Source organism: Podarcis pityusensis (genome assembly GCF_964106645.2).
Source record: "Podarcis pityusensis genome assembly, chromosome: 12".
In the NCBI taxonomy this organism is placed as follows: Eukaryota; Metazoa; Chordata; class Lepidosauria; order Squamata; family Lacertidae; genus Podarcis; species Podarcis pityusensis.
The window spans coordinates 30,793,759-30,812,857 of record NC_138037.1 but is presented as its reverse complement, the minus strand read 5'-3'; the positions used below and the strand labels follow the sequence as shown (position 1 = coordinate 30,812,857).

General features: G+C 38.5%; 1 protein-coding gene and 1 long non-coding RNA gene across 7 annotated transcripts in view; both read right to left on the bottom strand.

Annotated features, from left to right (window-relative positions):
- Positions 1 to 19,099, bottom strand: part of PHF14 (PHD finger protein 14) — a 130,767-nt gene that overhangs the window by 9,505 nt on the left and 102,163 nt on the right. The gene's annotated exons all lie outside the window — the stretch shown is intronic.
- On the bottom strand, positions 16,349 to 18,806 carry LOC308459643. Its single transcript, XR_013978256.1, has 2 exons — positions 17,194 to 18,806; positions 16,349 to 16,864 (listed from the first exon to the last, which is right to left on the bottom strand). It is a non-coding gene; the product is annotated as an uncharacterized lncRNA (long non-coding RNA).

Genomic DNA, 19,099 nt, shown 5'->3' with positions numbered 1-19,099 from the left:
GCATCTCCATTATTTCTCATTGTCAAAACGCAACCATTTCCCTAACAATGTCTCTTTCCAGACCTGATGGGTTTCTTTTTAATAAAAAAAAATTGAGACTATGAGCAAAATAACCTTTTAATGCAAGCAAGAGTTGACCTCAATTAATGGACTGCAGCCACACACCGTAATTTTGCTCAAGCACAAAGAGGTAGCCTTAAAAGCTGAGGGCGGGGGGAGAGCCAAAAGGGAGCATTAAAACCATGTAGTACTGACACAGCACTCTAGATGGCAATGCAAGACCGCGTTAGGCCTATCAGCATTACTATTTTAAAAGCAACAAATAGCATTTTAAGGTCTATAAACACCTGCATGTTTATCTCAAAACAAACTCCTTTAATTTGTACCGATATGAAAACTTCAAGGATTAAAAAATGGGTCTGCCAGATTCTGTGTTTTCCGTTTGCATGCCTTCTAATTCCGACGAAAGGGGTATGTGTACCACTGCAGATTCCTCAAAGCCAAATTTTCATTTACCGCTCACTACAGTGGCAGGATTTTATGCCAGCTCTCAAAGTCTCCATCTGTTTCTCTCCCGCCCCCCTTAAGCTTAGGAGGAAGCCTTTCCACAGAGTGGCCCTTTTGGCCGCCTGCCGGTGCAGTTGTGATTTTCAGCTGGGCAGGTGGTGCTTGGAAGCAAGCACAAAGTTCTGCCTTAGGAGCAAGATGCTTATACAGTATACGTCTATCTGCAGAGAGGGAGGGAGTTGGGAAAATGTTGTTTGCTCACTTCTGAAGGCATTAGATAGGAATATTTGGCAAGAAGTCATAGCGGAGATGGAAGTTTCCTAGAAGTCTCTTCTAAGCTTAACTCTTGTGCACTGAGGCAGGAGGAGGGATTAAGGCACACCGTGCCAGAAATATCTGCACAGGTGAAGGTATGAATCTATTTATTTTAAGCCATATCCAGAGGCAACAATGCGTCATCACCACTGAAACAGTCTTATGGGCCCATGAAACCCGCATCAAATAGAGCGCACTGTCCTGCATGTAAATAAAGGTCATAATTCTTACTGACACTGAAATACTTTTAGTTTTATAAATGTGTTTTATACATTTTCACTGGTATTTCTAGGCACACCCAGAAAGTATACCTTCCTTTTAAAATGTTATTACGTTTTTATCCAGGATAGCATACCTGTTCCAGTCACTTTTATCCTCTAAGCATCTCCCTGTTAGGTGAATTGGTCTTGAAAGATGGGGACTGACCCCAAGTCATTAGTAAAAAAAATGCACACTTCTTCAGATGCACACGAAAGCTTATACCCAGAACAAACTTAGTTGGCCTCTAAGGTGCTAATGGACAATTTATTTATTTTTTATTTCGACTGCGTCAGACCAACATGGCTACCTACCTGAATCCAAAGTGATTAGGTAAGCCTTGTGGTCTGTGGGCATTGAACCCAGTTCTTCCACATCTTAGTCCAACACTCTAACTGCTACACCACACTGTTCTTAAATGCAAGATTGAGCCATAAATATTTTAAGATGTAATATACTGTTCATCAGAATAGGGACTTTCATTGTTTGACCTGTAACGGTAAAAAACACTCACCCATAATGTTCTTAATCCAAATATTACTACCCATTTCTAGAATGTGTTCTTAATGAAATGAAAGAATTATGCTGTAGTACCAAATTCAAACCTTGCTGCCAGTAGAGTGTTCTTTCTGGTGCTTGCAGTTGTTCGCGATTATAGCGTACACTTTCACCTGTAGAGGACGACCCTGTGAGCACTTCCTTCTATATGCCCAAGATGATGTAAAAGAACAGGAAAGGGAGGGAGAGTCTGCTGCTGTGAGAAAAGGTGGGGGAAAGAATCTGAAGCTGGGAGCCTAAGGGAGATGCTATCTATCATACTGAAAAACCAAGTCAAACTAAAAACCTTCCTTGCAAGATTATAATCAGTCAGTCAACTGCCCACGGATGGAGCCCTTCAAATGATGGTGGGTTTAAGCTGCAGTGATGGGTGGCCATTTTAATTTCCCATAGTGTCCTGGGGTGACACAGCATCAGGGGAATTGTGGGAAATAAAAATGTGGGAAATTAAAATGGTCACTTGTATGAGAGAGTTGGGGCTCCAGAAGCTGTACAAAAGCACTGATGCCGAGTGTGCAGACTGCTTTGATCACACTGTTCCCCAATATCTGAGAGAGATTCTTAAATTTTAAAAAATGTCCACCTGCAATTATGTTAGAATGCTATGTTTTAGTTACTGTATGTCTGCTATATCACAACCACACTGGCGTGATGTGTTAATGTATGGGCGTAGCCAGCATTTTTGTTGGGGAGGGCAGCCAAAGTTGTTGAGTTCATAGTGCAAGCAGGGACAGCTGCAAGCACGAATCCTGCATTGCAGGGAGTTGGACTAGATGACCCTCGAGGTCTCTATAATTCTATGATTCTATGTCTGTACCTTCAGCACAGAATCCTACTCCACCACAATTGACACTTTCATTTCCAAGTATAAAGGGGGACAGCACTGCATAGCAAATATAAAATTATCTCAATTATTAAGCAAGTTGCCCATACTAGGGGAGAAAATAGGGGAAATATGCAGAGTGCATGGCTCTGACCAAAATTAATTAGAATTTTAATGTTTTACAATTCCACCATAATTCTTGAAATGGTGCATTTATTTCATAGTAATAAACACTCAGATCATTAAGTAAAGTTCAAAATCTGTGTTACGTGCTACATTTAGCAACCTTTGGCTGCTTTCTTCTTTCTTGATTCAGTTTTCCAATGCATTGGATAAGCAATTGAGGAACACAATTAAATGTCCTGATGCTGCATATTTGGAATTCTTATTTCATTTACTATAAAGGGCAATTAATTTACGATTCTACATTGAATTCCCACTTTGGTGGGCAATGATAGATGCCAAAATGAACTTACTGGAAACACTTCATTAAATTTACTGTAAAAAGAACTGTAGGGGATTTTTTTTTTGTACCGGGGAAAAAACCCTCCCTTTATTAAATAAGATAAAGGTTGAAGCTGTACAATACAGTGGTGCCCCGCAAGACGAATGCCTCGCAAGACAAAAAACTCGCTAGACAAAAGAGTTTTCCGTTTTTTGAGTCGTTCCGCAAGACGAATTTCCCTATGGGCTTGCTTCGCAAGACGAAACGTCTTGCGAGTTCTTGCGAGTTTGTTTCCTTTTCCTTAAAGCCGCTAAGCCGCTAATAGCCGTGCTTCGCAAGACGAAAAAACCACAAGACGAAGAGACTCGCGGAACGGATTAATTTCGTCTTGCGAGGCACCACTGTAAATTTAGAGCAACTTGTGATGGACAGGTCCTGAGTCTACCTCCTGTTGACTCAGTAACCAATGGAAACTGGTGAGTCCAACAGCCAATCAGGAGAAAGAAAGGGAGAGGAATTTAAGTTAGATGCTGACAGTTTAACAGATTGATAGGGACTGTCTGAGACAGTGCAGGCAGGGATTGCCTGTGGGTTAGAAGGGACCTGTGATTAGAGACAGGGATGGGCAGAAGGGGTATCTGGCTATCTGAGAGGACTCAGATAGGGTTTATCTGTCAGTGGGGACAGATAGTGAATTGGTTCTCAGTGGGATGGCTTCGTTGGTAGAAAAGAGGACTCTCAGTCTGAGGGTTGTGGGTTCAAGCCTCACCTTGGATAAAAGATTCCTTCATTGCAAGAGGCTGAATTAGATGACCCTTGTGGTCCTTTCCAATTCTATGATTCTAAAGATAGGGACATTCTATAGGCAGACAAGGTTGCATCTACCTGGGATTGTAAAAGGGACTGTGTTTTATAGGTGGTGTAGGACAATGGCCATCCTAGAAAGAATTGATCTGTCCAGTGACAGGTTTAAAGCATGAAGTAAAGGAAGATCTTAAAAATCTCTGTAAAGAGTGTGTGCTTGAAACAAAGTGTTGAGCCTTTCAAAAGTAACCTCTATGCTATAGCCTCATTGAGTATGAACAGTGATTTTTTCTAGAAAAATGTTTAGGGGTACTCTCATTTTGTCTGAAGAAAATCACCATTTTATAGTTCAAATCAGGAAAAATAAATACAGTAAATGGACAAAAGTACAAAGATTCACAAAATGTTTAGGCGTATGCGTACCCCTGCGTCCCCCCAGAAAAAAGCACTGAGTATAAACAAATAAAAGTTCTAGTTTCTAATCAACATGCAGTGGGCGCCAGTGAAATATTTTGAAATATATTTATTGGAAGAGCTTATACTCTAAATATGGCAGACACTGCAAGAGCCATTACAGGCCAAAGGAGTCACAGAATGGAAAGACCTTAAAAAAAACCTCAGTTTCACCAGACACTACCATCTTTTCCCTTTCTTCCAGCCTTCACTATGTTAGCAAAACCAATAAAGGGCAAAACCAAAGGTGAGGAGGGAAAACTGCTCTTAAATCAGTTTCTATTTAAGAACAAGTGGTTTAAGATCACGTTGTTTTAGTTATTGTTATACACATAATGTATGAGATAGAACAGCAAGGTATTCTTGTGCCACTAGGATTATCAGTTAGAATAATTAAAAAAAATGTATTTGTGGTAATTCAATTTCTAACTACACACTTTCCAATGGGGGAAAATCTAGATTAATTTTAAATGCAGATCTATAATCTAGTCAAATCCACAATACATTAAAAGGTCCTCAGTATATTTTCTACAAGCCTGGTTGGCTTACAATGAAGGAAATGAACAGCATGTTTCCTTATGAATATATGATGTAATATTGCCATGGGATTAAGTTTCAAAAATGCAAGGTAATAGTGCTTATTTTCAGATCAGCATTTTATTACTTATAAGTTAGGGCGGGGGAATTGACTTAATTTGAAAACTGTCTGTTAATGTTTATATGAAGAGATATAACAGTACTTTGTTGAGTTGTTTCATTATCTGTAACAACTGCAGAATCAGAGAACAATTAAAATTGGAACAACATGGGCCTCTGCATAATGACTGAATATTTGCTATCCTGTCCTTAACCATGGAAGGAGGAAAAATTAAGAAACAGATAAAAGGGTAATGAGAGGTGGGAAGGGGTTGAGACTGGGAAATCAAGCTTTTAAAAACATTTCAGCTGGCCAAGGAGTCAGACAGAAAAGCAGGCAGCTGCAATTGACATTTTAGGGGCAAGAGGCAAAATGGACTCCCAAAATGCAGTTCATGTGCCATTAGCTGCTTCAAGTAATTCCTTTGCTTTTGAAATGCCAATTCTAGGAGTTGCACTGCTGAATCATCAATACCAGGTAGAGAGCAGGCTTTCCAAAATGTAAAACCAGTTGCATAGCAACTAAGGCAGCGTATCAAATCTGAACTGTACGATTCTCATTTAGCTGCATGATACTCATTTAAATTAATGGAAGGAATTTAGGAAGGAATTAGTGCAGTGCAGAAATATAGCTGTTTCCAAGATTCCTGCCAGCACTCAAGCTAGTGCAAAAACGTTCAGTGACCAAGGACACATGTACACACCCACGTATACCCTTTCCTCTAGTCAAGAATCAGAATTGTTGGAAATGTAGATAGCAAGAAAAGAAAAAGAGTATGGGAGTTTCACACAGTGCTAACAGTTGTCAAATATTATTATGCAAAATTTGTCTCTTAAAGTCTTGTGAATATAGCCATGTATTCATGCATACTCTGACAAACGTAAAATATTGCTATTTTTAATGCAATCAATCATAAGCTAAATGAATGGTTGAATGTTTGAATGAATGCTTGTTCTGCTGAAACGGCTGAGAGCTGTTGACAGTTCTCTCAAATAAACAGGACTTTGTCTCCGAAAACCAAGAAGTGAGCTACCTTCGTTAAAAGTTAACAAGGCATGAATTGGCTGAAACTGCAGAGTCAAGGTAGTGGCCATACAACAGCTTCTTGACTAATCTGGTGATCCCTGTAATCATAATGGCAACTTGCCTGCCATATAAATTTGAACAGAGTAAACAGAGAAAACAGGCTGTGAGGAGTGAAGAACTAGAGGCAGGAACAGTACAAGATTTCTAGGAACAGAATTTTTTTTTGTGTGTGTAAAAACGTCTGCAGCACCTCAAGTGGCAGTGTGAAGCTTCTACCAATCATCCAGCTCTAACCATCTCTCTGTGCTGCTAGATTTGCCCATCTAATTAGACAGAGCCACTATCTTTGGTTGCTACATCCCTTCAGAGCCTATGCATGTGTAAATCTTAAGAGCTCTTGAATAGGGAAAATTAATAAATCGTTAAAACGAAACTGGTGCCATTGTGCTTGGCTCTGGGCTTTCCTCTTCTGATCCTGGGTTACATACATTACACACTGATGTCAGTAACACTACTACTGAGTGCTAGTGCTGGAGCTCTCATTTTCACCACTAAGGCTCAGGCACTCAGCTATAAATGTGAAACAAGTTTTTAAGCACAGACAAACAGGGCTCAAATTAGAACCCAAAACGTAAGAATTCCAACCACTGATGTTTTCATTTAGTTGAATGTATTAGTTATTTTATGGTAATTTAAATATACTGTAAGGCACTCTGGTCATGTATTTGAAGGGTGGGATATAAATCTAAGTAAGAAACAAACAAAAATACTAACAGAAGCAACAGAAAAACCTTATAGCACTGTCCCTGTTGCAACTCCTCTGAATACTTGATTTCTCTCTCTCCCTCCCTCTCTCTTTCTCGGTAACTTAAAAGTTGCAGTTAAATAAAACTCAAACCAGTTTGGGACTATGCTGGCTGCACTACATATAGAACATCCTTTGTATAAAAACAAAAGAAAGGTTCTCCTTTCCCCCTTCTTTCCTACCTCTTGGGTTTCAACAAAATACTTCATTAGAATACTGGTGTTTAATTTTGTTAAATCCCAAAAGAATACAAGCATGCACATGTCAACTTAATGAACACTGATCAAAAGAACAATTCAGCTCTCGTGAGAATTCTTTTTTCCAAAAGTGGCCTTGACAGTCCCAAGAGTATCATTTTTATGTCAACTGATAAATGAACAAGATAGTGAAGAAGTTGTGACTGCTGAATGAGAAGAAAGAAGGGCAGGAGACCACATCTGTCACAGAGAATATATACTCCTCCTGTCTAATAAATATGCATTAACTTCATCACCAGATTCTCAAATAATGGCTCATTCCATTTTTAAATGACCTGAACAATTCAGCTGGTCTTTATTTATTTTTTCTGGCTATGATGCTATTAGAAACCTCAACAGAAATTAAGTATGGTACAATATAGTGTACCACTGACTAACTTAAAACCACGTAGGATAAATGTCACATGCATTAAATGCTCCAAAAAACACTAACAAAATTCTTGGTGTTTTCAATTTCTTTCCTAGTCTCCAGACAAAAACCCTCAGGGGAGCCTGCCTGACACTTCATCTGTGACATAAGTTTTAAGGGTTCACTGAATTTCAGGCTGATCTTCGTACCCAGAAGTGTAACAGAATTCAGTCCATTCACAGACAAATTTTCCCAACGCAGCGTTATATAATCCTTACTTTTGTCTTACATTCAGGGGGAAAAACACAACTACAAGTAGAATTTTGTAGGTTGCTGTGTAACAAACAGCTGCCATTTTTAAAAGGTACTTTCCACTGATGTGATTAGCTGGCTTATGATCTACAGCTTTATATAATGACCTTGTAATATCAAAATGAACTTCACTTTAATCATGGCATTGCATTCTTTCTCCAGCTCCCCTGCCTCAGCAATGAAGCATTCCAAAAAACCTCACATGGAGTTTAGAAGAAGAAGAAAATGTGGATCAAAAGCAATGTCCACTTGCTTTCCAAAGAGAACAGAGAGCTTTCCAAAATTGTAGGTTGCCAACAGTTGACATCAGAATGGGGTTTCTAGTCCAAACAAGCATCTTTAGTTCTACAGTGCAAGCTCAGGATTCTAACGCTACTGAATAAGTACAACCACAACTAGCTGAGAGAAGAGATAGGCCGCTAGAAGGAAGATACAATCACAGGTCCCTCTCTAGAGAGAAAAAGAGCATCCTGGGATTCTGGGTGACTTTCCCATATGTGGTTTTATGCATGTGGTCATGTCCCACATGGGTGTGTAACATGGCAGGCTAGAAAGCTTCCCTAAGAACAGAGATATTCATGAATCATAAGATCTAATTTTGACAGGAAGGAAGAAACAACTGCAGCGTTTGTATTTTTGTGGATTTTGATTGCCATGTTTATGTGCATGAAATGATTACAGGCTTTGCAGGTATCACTTGTGGAAATAGAAGACTTACTTTCAGAAACAAAAGCAAGTGTTATATATCTCCAAATTGCAAACTTTCAGAAAAATCTACCCAAGTGCTATCTTTGATTTAACTGAAAAACCTCCTGCTGAAGCGTCAAAGCCAAAGAGCAGGCAGTGGTCTAGTACAGACACTGGCTGTGATCCAGCAAGCGAGCACTGCTAAGCACAGCCAGTGCTTCCCCACTGTTAGCTATTCAATGGCTTGTGTACGCCGTTCTTGGCTTTCCATGACAGCCAGTGAGACTTGGCTACACATAATGTTCTCTAGCTTGCAGCCACTACAATTAAGACTGCTATTTACTGATGCTTTTGTACAGTTTTCAGTAACTACATGCGGATACAAACAATATATTTAATAACACAAATTAAATGATTGGGTGGTTATGTATGCAGTTTGATGTGACTTGATGATACCAAATCTAAATAAGGATCCAGAGGTAAAACAATTTCGCTGTTACTAGAATTATGCACTTCCATGACAGAACAAGTATATTATACCTATAGCACTAAAAACGCTCACTTTTCACAACAGATGTAATATCAACTATTTCAAAGCGCTTTCCAGGTATGTGTTGGACCCAAAAGAAAATAAACTCGAGATTTTATTAGCTTCACTGAGACTATTGAATGCACTTAAGTTTGCAAACTCTTGGCATTCTGCCACGTTATGTTTACTTTTTCATCCATACAATCTACAAGGTTGTTTACTAGTATAATATATGACTATTGTACTATTAAAAGCCATAATAAAACACAGTAAGAGCACAACATATTCACAGGATATAGACAACTAATTGACTACTGACTCAAATATTCCAGTTAACATTATTGCTTTTGCCTTTTGAACCAGTTGAAGTTTCCACCTAGCTGTTGCTTGATATATTATAAGTGAGATTCAAATCCAAAGCGTTAATTCATGACCCATCCTAACCTTTGAGTGAAGGGTGAACGCTATGGTTAAATGCATGCATTAATTTTTACTTGGTCTTAATCTGTTATGGGTTCCTATCACTTTGCATTCACATGTGCTTTTGGAGGGAGGTTTTAACAAATCAAATGAAAGCACTTTATTGCAAATTAAACGAATTAGAAGAAAAAATGGAAAGTTGAAAGAGATGGAATTTGGACAAGCAAGATAGGTGTTTTGTATCTCTCTGCCTTATTCATTAATACATTATACCTTGCTGCAAAGACGCGTCAATGTTTTCTTTACAACGTGCCCAGTATTATAAGGAATCAAAGCAGTATAGCTCCTACTGCCAGTATAGGTCTTTAAGTGCCATGAGTAATTATTAAGCACACAAAGTGAATACAAAAGTCTGATTAGGAACAGCAACAGCAATGCAGCAACTTGGCTGCTTAGTGTTTGTTTAACTGTCCTCTCTGTTGTGGAACTTGATGGTCTTTTACTGTTCGTTATATAAGCGTAGGTGGTATCACTAAGGAGACACATTAATTGCTTTTGACTCAAGGTTTGAAGTGTACATAATTTCAAGAGTCTAAATGATTTTATATGAAATCTGTTGATGCAGAGTTGTTTAAACTGTTTGTATCATGGTATAATTATAAGCTTTAACTATCAGCAGGTAGCACTATTATTCTATTGAGCGCCTGTCTATAGAACAAAGATGAATCTTAGGGTCAATTAAAATAATAGTACAGGTAACATGCCACAGCTCTCTAATTTTACAGCATTTCAGGGCTTTTTTTCAGCAGGAACTCACAGGAACTCAATTTCTGCACCTCTCAGTTAGGGGGCAGTGCCATTATAAGAAAACAAAGGAGGTACCTCTTTTTCTAGAAAATAGCACGGGTGTTGCCAGAGGTTTAAAGTGGAATGTATGCTTGTTTGAAAGTGGCCCTGTGCCAGAAATGCACTTTGTGTGCCAAGTTCATAGATATCAAGGCAGGTGTATGCTCTCTGACATGTAAGGTATACATGTGGGGAACAATATTCTTATGGGGTGCTTCCAAATTAGTGACAATAATCATGGCTGAATGAGAAGGTTGGGCCACATCAGAATAATAAAAATAATTTGAAATGACTTTTCATTCCTATTTCCAAAGGACTACCTTTCATTATTGGGTGGGTTCAGGGTGCGGTGAATGAATCCCTGTGTGTGGGGTGGCTTTGGCTGCCTTGAAAGAGGCAATAGTGCAGCCACTCCCAAAAAACAAAACACCTTGGACCCGACTGTATTTATTGACTATGCCGCCCCCAAGTTGCAAAATATCCCCAGATCTGGTAGGTCAGTAAGTCGCCTGTCCTGGATGTGGTTTCACTCTCCCTGAAGTAGCAAAGTGTGAAGTTTGAGGTGAAACTGGATCCAGTTCTGTCACTGGAGGTGCAGGTACCCTTGATGACTAGGATTGCTTTTTATTACTGTGGGCTGGCAAATTCTAAAGAAGCCCACTCTGCAATAACTCACAACAGGGCTTTTAGTGTGGCTGCCCCTGTTCTGTGGAATAGCACGCCCATTGAGATATGCATCTGCCCACTATCTGCACTGAACTAAAGACATATTCGCTCCAACAAGTTTTCCCAGCTGGATAAATGAGTCTTTACAGTAAGTATCTACTTGTCAGGATTTTAGTTTTGTTTTAAATGTTATCTGTTAACAATAATTATTATAGTGTTCTGCACAGAACAGCCAATTTATTGGATTCACTTAGGTTACAATACTCCCCAATATTAATGGGAACACTTCTTATTGATGATACTTTGCCGTGATATAGACATGGGTGACTTGAGACTTTTGGGGAGTACATCTGGAAATCTAAAGAACTGCCGTGAGAATCACAAGACACTCATTTCACAGAAGCAAAAGTAGCTCAGAACATCCCTTGCAAAGCCAGGCAAACCAATAGAGATCTGAAGAGGTAAAACTCTTTTCCCTCAACAATAAATGGTGTTCCACTACTCTTTCACTCATATATAGCCTTAAAATGGATTTATTCACTATTAAACAGAGAGTGACACAACCCTCTTTTATTCTAAGAAGAAATAAAAATGTATGCTGAAAACTTTAGCTACTGATTATGCTCTATTAAACAAGTTTCATTGCCTTATCATAGTAATTAATTTTTCTGCATCACATTAATAGTATTCTTATCATTACTGAAATGATAATGCAGTTTGAAAACAGAAACTGCCACATGATCAGTTATATTATTCTTGACACCATAGACAAAAAACTTCTTCTTTTTTAATGCTACAGTAAGACTGGTACCATTGCATTTGGATCCCTGCTGGTTACTTCAATACCAAACAATGCTTGTAGATGGGCAATATTTCAAAGTGTTGTGTATTTTCCAAAGCAGATACATTGTGAAAACTACCTAAAGTAGCAGAATTTTTCAATTTTTAAAAATACTTATTTCTCAAATATTTTTGTCAAGCTAAAATATCACCTAATATTGTAGAAGCTAATTAAGATAGTACTACCTTCTTAGGCAAACACAGATCACAGGCAGCCTGAGGATATTAATTACATTGGTAAATTTCACTAAGAGCGGGAATGATGCTTGTGATGAGTAAGGCTGAAAGGGTGCCGAGATGTATTATTGGCAGGCAAAATTTCATTAAATGAACAGTCAACGTCTTACGAAAGCAGAGGGTGAGAAAGGTGATAAATCATGAAACTTGAAAGGCCAACCCAGTTCCTGAAGAAAAAATGGTATAGCCTTATCAGAGGCCACCGACTGACACTGCCTACACTGACTATAGATTAATTAATACCACTCCATATCATTATTACAATTAACTGGTCGGGTAACATCTAATCATTGGGTGCACGTGAATAAGCTCTTTTGATGCCAGGCACTGAGATAAAGAAAACAGAATAAAATGAATGAATAATATCAGAACGTACAGCCTCATTCCCTTGGAAGACATGATTCAGGTAAAGGTAAAGGTCCATTAGGTCCAGTCATGGCCGACTGTGGGGTTGCGGCGCTCATCTCGTTTTATTGGCCAAGGGAGCCGGCGTACAGCTTCCAGGTCATGTGGCCAGCATGACTAAGCCGCTTCTGGCACACCACAGCAGCGCACGGAAACACCATTTACCTACCCACCGGAGCGGTACCTATTTATCTACTTGCACTTGACATGCTTTCGAACTGCTAGGTTGGCAGGAGCAGGGACCGAGCAATGGGAGCTCACCCGGTCGCGGGGATTTGAACCGCTGACCTTCTGATCGGCAAGTCCTAGGCTCTATGGTTTAACCCACAGAGCCACCCGCGTCCCTAACATGATCCAGGTAAGGTAAAATAAAACAGTAATGATAAAGCAGCCTGCAAGAACCGCAACAGAAGTAGCTTTAGTTTAAAGCATAATTGCAACCAGAGCCCACCATTTTGTGCCCAGAAGTCTAATCCTCCCATAAAATGTCTTGGTTAGAGCTGCTGGTTAAGTGAAGAGGGCAGTCTGTCTGCATCTCTGCAGCGTGCCATAACTTTCTCTCACCATAGAAGAGGTACGACTCAGGGTGATACCCATGGAGACGGGAGTGGACTTCCACATGCATGGCAGGACTTTACCTTCAACTCCTTCTTTTAGTCCCCTCTGACCCTCTAAATCTGCAACCTTGTGGGGCATCGAAGGTTGCACGGGACAGGAGAGGAAGTGGGAAGTCTTGTCCTATGCATAGATCTCTTTTCTACAAATGAGCTGACAATATTGGATGTCACCATAGTTCATAGCTGTCAACTTACAGATTTGAAAATAAGGGACCAGCAGCCTTGAAAATAAGGGACCAGCAGCCAAAATAAGGGACCTGCAGCCTCACCTGTTCCAGGCACTCCAGTCTTCCTATCCTCCTGCAGTCTGGTCAAACTCATGCTGGTAGCTTCGAGAACACTGTCCAACCAACTTTGTAACCAGAGGTTCAACTGAATAGAATCTGAATCACATGCACCACATGCACAAGGCCTATGCAGCCTCAACTTAAGATGGCTCCCTGGCCTGGCTTTGCACTGCAAAGTTTGCAGCAGCACATGCAACAAAATGGCGTCCAGCATTCAAAACCCCCCTCAGCTTGCATTAACTAGCCACACACAAGGCATGCAAGCTCTACCCCCCAGTCGTTCTTAGACTTCTTATTGGGTGAGCAACGCAGCCAAGCAACACAGTTGGAGCCTCCCTCCGCCCTGGCCGGCAGGGAGGGAGGGAGAGGAGCTGCTTCCTTTGAAATTGAAGGGGCATCATTTAAGGGACATCTATCAATAAGGAACAGCAGCGGGACATGGCGCTGGAATAAGGGACAGTCCCTTCAAATAAGGGACACTTGACAGCTATGCCATAGTTTCTAATTAAACCTGAGCACTGACATTTCATTAAAAAAAACCCAACAAAAAATTAAAGATACACCAAGTCTGGGGATGTTGGTGCCCACATAACTGTACTCACATAGACCTTATAATTTCAACCTGCCTGGAAAAGGGATTAACACTTTATTTATTCAATTTCTAGCAGGATTCGGTGTATTATTTTAACAGAGCAACTGAAAATCCCACTACAGATCCATTTTAACTTTCATTTGTCCTTTCTTTTAAAGCTATATATAAATTCCTTGCTACTAAACACATATATGGCAATGGTGGGGTTAAACTTGTCACAGACATTTTAATACTGAAGATTTCATTTAATTTATGGCAGATATATTTTCAAGGAGGAAAATGCTGATGCTATCTTGGTTATAAGCTTTGCCAGTGAAATGATTTAGATAGTTTTTTTTCTTTCCATGCAGTATCAGAATAAGACCGTTCCTTGAGAGCAATGAATTATAGCTGACACTTCAAACCTATTTTGTCTGTATCTTCTACTTCAGAAAAATGAGAAAACATAAATATTTATTCTATATATATAGAAGAGACACAAGACTCTGATAAAAATGATTCATTATGGGATGATGAGTAATTGTTACCTATGCCATTGTCAGAATAACAAAGGGCATAACAGATTTGGCCATTTTTAATTGAAAGATACCAAAGATTACTGAACAAAACAGCAATAATTTCATAATAGTAGAATGATAGTATTAGCATAATGAAACTCTAAAAAGCACAGGAATTGAGTTATTTAATGCACATGTTGAACAAGTGACATATTACACAATGCCATTACAGAGAAGAAAGATATCACTCTGTGTACCAGAACTAACGTCTAAACATTACTGGACGTTAGCAAACTTATTTATTATGAACTTATTTATTATCAAGAATGCTCTGGAATAGTTTTCTTGGAACTGTTATGGTACAATCATAGCTCAGTGGGAGAGTGTCATGTTTTACATGAATAAGCTCTTAAACTCAATCCCTGGCAACTCCAGGTAAAAGGACAGGTTAGAAGGTGATGTGGAAGACCTACTTACATACCTACATATTGTATTGTAATACATTTTCAAGCAACTTCTTCTTTTTGCTTTTTTGGATTTCATTTCTTTCCCTTGTTTGTCCACTGAAAAATTCCAATAAAATATTTTTAAAACAACTCTTGTGATTTTCATTCATCTTTCCTCAGGTGTGGCCAGTGGAAGGACTTTTTGACTTCCTGTTTGGTTTGTGGCATGTTTCTTGGCTCACTTACTTGTACCAACCAGATTTATCTACTGTGCAAAGATCTTTCTGTATGGCATACTGGATTGCATAAATTGATCTCTGGATGCTGATTCCCCTGACTTGCTAGAGGGGAACCAACTAAGGGGAGGGTTTTTTTGGTCCTTTTCAGCACCAGGAGTTACATCATGTTTACATTTCGTACTCGAGAACCAAATCTTGTTACCCACAGTGGCCAAGCAGATGCTTCCTGGAAGCCCAAATGCAGAGCACGAGATAACTCTCCCGTTGTTGCCCCCAGTAATTGCTGTTCAGAGACAAAATTCTATTGATCCTGAAGGTTTGATGCAGCCATCTTCAGTAGCAGCCATGTATGGACCTGTCCTCCATGAATTGTCTAATCCCCTTCTTTCAAGACATCTAACCTAGTGGCCATCATCACTTCTCGTGGGAATGAATTTCGTAATTTGATTACAAGCTTCCTGACAATAATGATCTTTCAGGTGTGGGAGAGGCTCTTAAACTTCTGCTTGTTAGTTTCATTACATAATCCTGAATTCTAGTATTATGAGAGAGTAACACTATCCATTCTTTTCCCCATGCATAATTTTTTAAACCCCACAATGTCTCCAGATGGTTTGCGGGGTTTTTTAGCAGCAACAATAACAGTAACTTTACAAGCAGCCCACAGAAAAGTAAATGTAGACGAATATTCCTAGGCTATGGATGGGTATGAGCCTTTCTCTCATATATATATATATATATATATATATATATATATATATATATATATATCACCAGTTAAGTCATTCATTGTGTGCTGAAGGGCTCACTTAAATTCTTGTCGGACAGTAAGGAAAACAAGAATGGTTGTGTTTCCATTCCAAGTTCTCTCATTATCAGACCACACATGAGAAATCAGACAATTCTAGTATAAATTTTCCAAGGCATATCTTTATCTGATCCAGGAGAACTTGACAGATTATCAATCAGAAAGAATACTCCAAAATTATTAGCATTTAACATTCTTAATTGCCTGCATAGCTTTAACTATACAATAGATGTTTGTGTCATCTAAATAGAATGCACTATAACATTCCATGAAATATGATTTCTAACCAATGAATGCCAATTTCTATTTGCCTTTAATTTCCTCTCAATACTAAGTTCATCAGAGTGTGACAATTAATTAACTTAATTAAGCTAACAATTATGCTCTTTCATAGGTCAATATGTAGAGCTACTCAGATTAATAGCGCAGCTTGTAAAGTTAATCTTCTTGTATAATGCAAATGACACTAAGTCATGTATTAAATACCTCCTTGAGTAATAGAAGAAATTGGACTAAGTGTACTTTAAAGAAAGGCAGAGACTGTGAAAAGGTTAAATAAAGACAAATGCCCCGGATTTGTGAAAATGTTTTAACAGAAGTAATTCATATTTAAACTAGAAGTCTTCCAATTCAGCTACCTCAGCTTAAACATGCATACTAATAAATTAACTTGCAAGGCAATATTGTTTTTTCTTGCTTTCTCATACATTTTTTATTTAAATGATTGCTGTAACACAATTTCGAGTTGCTTTTTATCATTTAAAAAGAACACAACAGCATTCTAAATGGGGGAAGAGGGAAATTGATTTTTTAAGAGGTACATGACTAAGAAAACCAAACTAAACCAAACCAAACCAAACTGCAATTTCATCCATTACAGGCAGAGAGATGAGTTAAAAGCTGCAAGTCGAAAGGGCAGGAAATCCATCTACGGTTAGTGGCTGGCCCTTCATGGCTCAATTTTAGTCCCATCTTCCTTACTGTACCATAATGCATGAATAGAAGATACAGCAGTGATAGAAATAGTGTTGATGTGTGAAGGCAGAAATACTTGTTATATAGTAAGTCAATATATTTATACCCAGCCCTCCAAATAAACATTTTCAGGATGGCTGAGAAACTAATGTTGAGTGGAAACAACTGTCCTTTAAAATGCTGATTCCAATTAACAGAGCAGATAATATTTGTGCTAACTTTTGCTCAGAGTAGAAACATGGAAATTAATGTGGTATGGAATACTCTACTAATTGCCAGACTGGTTTATGCTCACCATTGGAAATGTTAAGATATATATTTGAAACTAGAATGGCTGGAAAAATTATGGGATTTTCTTTAATTCGTTAAACCGTAAATCTCCAGATGCATTTAAACTTTTTAATGAAATATAGAACCCAGTAGAGGTATATTTTAATATAAAGAACACCATGTCACTGGATTATGGTTGATGTGACTGGTTAAACCCTATATAGAGCTTAATATTCTGTCTATTATAAATAACTTTTACTAACATTTTTTTACTAACTTTTACTCAGGAGTAGACCCATTGAAATTAATGGCCATGAGTAACTTTGGCCCATTAATTTCAATGGGTCTACTCCTGAGTAAAAGTTAGTTGACTACAAACCTTGTCAAATTAATATCATAATTCTTATTACTGTGCAGCTGACAAGACAGAGCATTTATTCTTATCAATTTATCACAGATTAATCTAGGTAGGTTATAATCATTTTGGACCAAGGAAGTAAAGAGGCCAGTGGGGACTTCTAACCATATAATGTCTATTCAGATTTTAACAGATCATGCTAGGTGCCAGTCTCCTACGGGTTAAAGGAGAGAGATAAAGAGGACAGACAAGATCAAGTTTGCATATAACCCTAAGCTGTGGTTTATTTAGCAAACCACAAGTGAACCACAAATTGTCCCACAGACCTCTGCAAGGTCTACGGGAGGGGGTAGGGTGTTTAGCGAGGTCTACAGAAATGTGGGTGTTAGTGAACAAAGGAAGCAGGGGCACAGGCCCTAGTAATAATAATATGAATGCTAAAGGTCCTTGTTAGCTATTAGCTCAGTTGCTTAGATATTATGGAATATTATGTTTTTTGTTTTAAAAAAGCTTGGTTTCTAAGTTATGGGGCTGTTGACATGCTATGGGGCTGTTGACAGGTTCAGCTGGGAAAGGGATTCATAGCAGCAGTCAATTGTCAAGAAAGCACATGTGAATTCTGTGGTTATCAATGTGCTATGAGAATAATGTTCATGAGTAGTGTGTGTATTTGCATGTTGGGGGAGAAAGTGTAGACACCAAAAAATTGTCTTCCAATTTCCAATCACTTCTATAGAGGTTTTTTTGTGATACGTTCTAATATTACCACAACAGATGTAGAAAATTTATATTCAGAACCGCACAGTAAAATCAAGTTTGGGCAGTACAACGCTATTTGTATTCTCCACTCAATACTAGAAAGAAATACCTTCATCTTCCAGTACTGGTACCAGAATTGTAAAATTGCACACAGTGATTGTAATCAAACCAGCAGAATGTAGCAATTAGTTACACCCATAAACCAGTGTAGAAGAATATTTAAAACAGTATGAAACAATAGCAGAAATTACAAGAAGAAATAAGTGTTATCATGCTGTACAGAACATAACAGATACTGCTTTCAGAAGTCATTTGTAAATACAATCATTATTGAGCTTTCTATTAGTTTTTGTAATTTAGTGTTCTGGCCTTACAGTAGAAATAATGGGGCAAGGATTTGTAGCTGGGATTTGTGTTTGCTTTTTAACATTTTCATTAATGGAAAGGAAGAGAAGAGCAGGAAAACTGCACAACTTAAAGGAAGAAGGGAATGTTGGCTTTTTACAGACTGCAAGCAGTTAAAGAATATCATAAACACATGATGGTCAAGCCATGAAATGGGATATAAAATTTAGTGTGTGCTCTGTATCAAGTCACAAAGATTTTATCTGAAATATATTCTATTTTAATACACATTAAGGCCGCAGATGAGAAAAGTTCTCAACAAAATTGGGGAAAGGATCTACAGAGGGAAATTTCTCCAAACGTTTGGTGTTTGCTTTTTTGAAACCGGAAGGCTGAGCTCAATGTTGAGAGAGGGGGAGGGGGGGCAAGGGCATTAAACACTTAAAAAAATTAAATAAGATCTATAATGTTGGAAACAGTAACTTATCATATTGTACTGAAACCAAATTGATCTGCACTGTACTGTACACTTCTTTCACGTATGGTGCATATATTCCAGAACCCAAGCATTTTACAAAAAAGGCTAATATAGGATGGGTAGGCAAACTAAGACCCGAGGCCCAGATCTGGCCCAATCACCTTCTAAATAAATGCTTTTATTTAAAATACATCTCTGGGTTATTTGTGGGACATAGTAATTTGTTCATTTTTTCTTCAAAACCTAGTC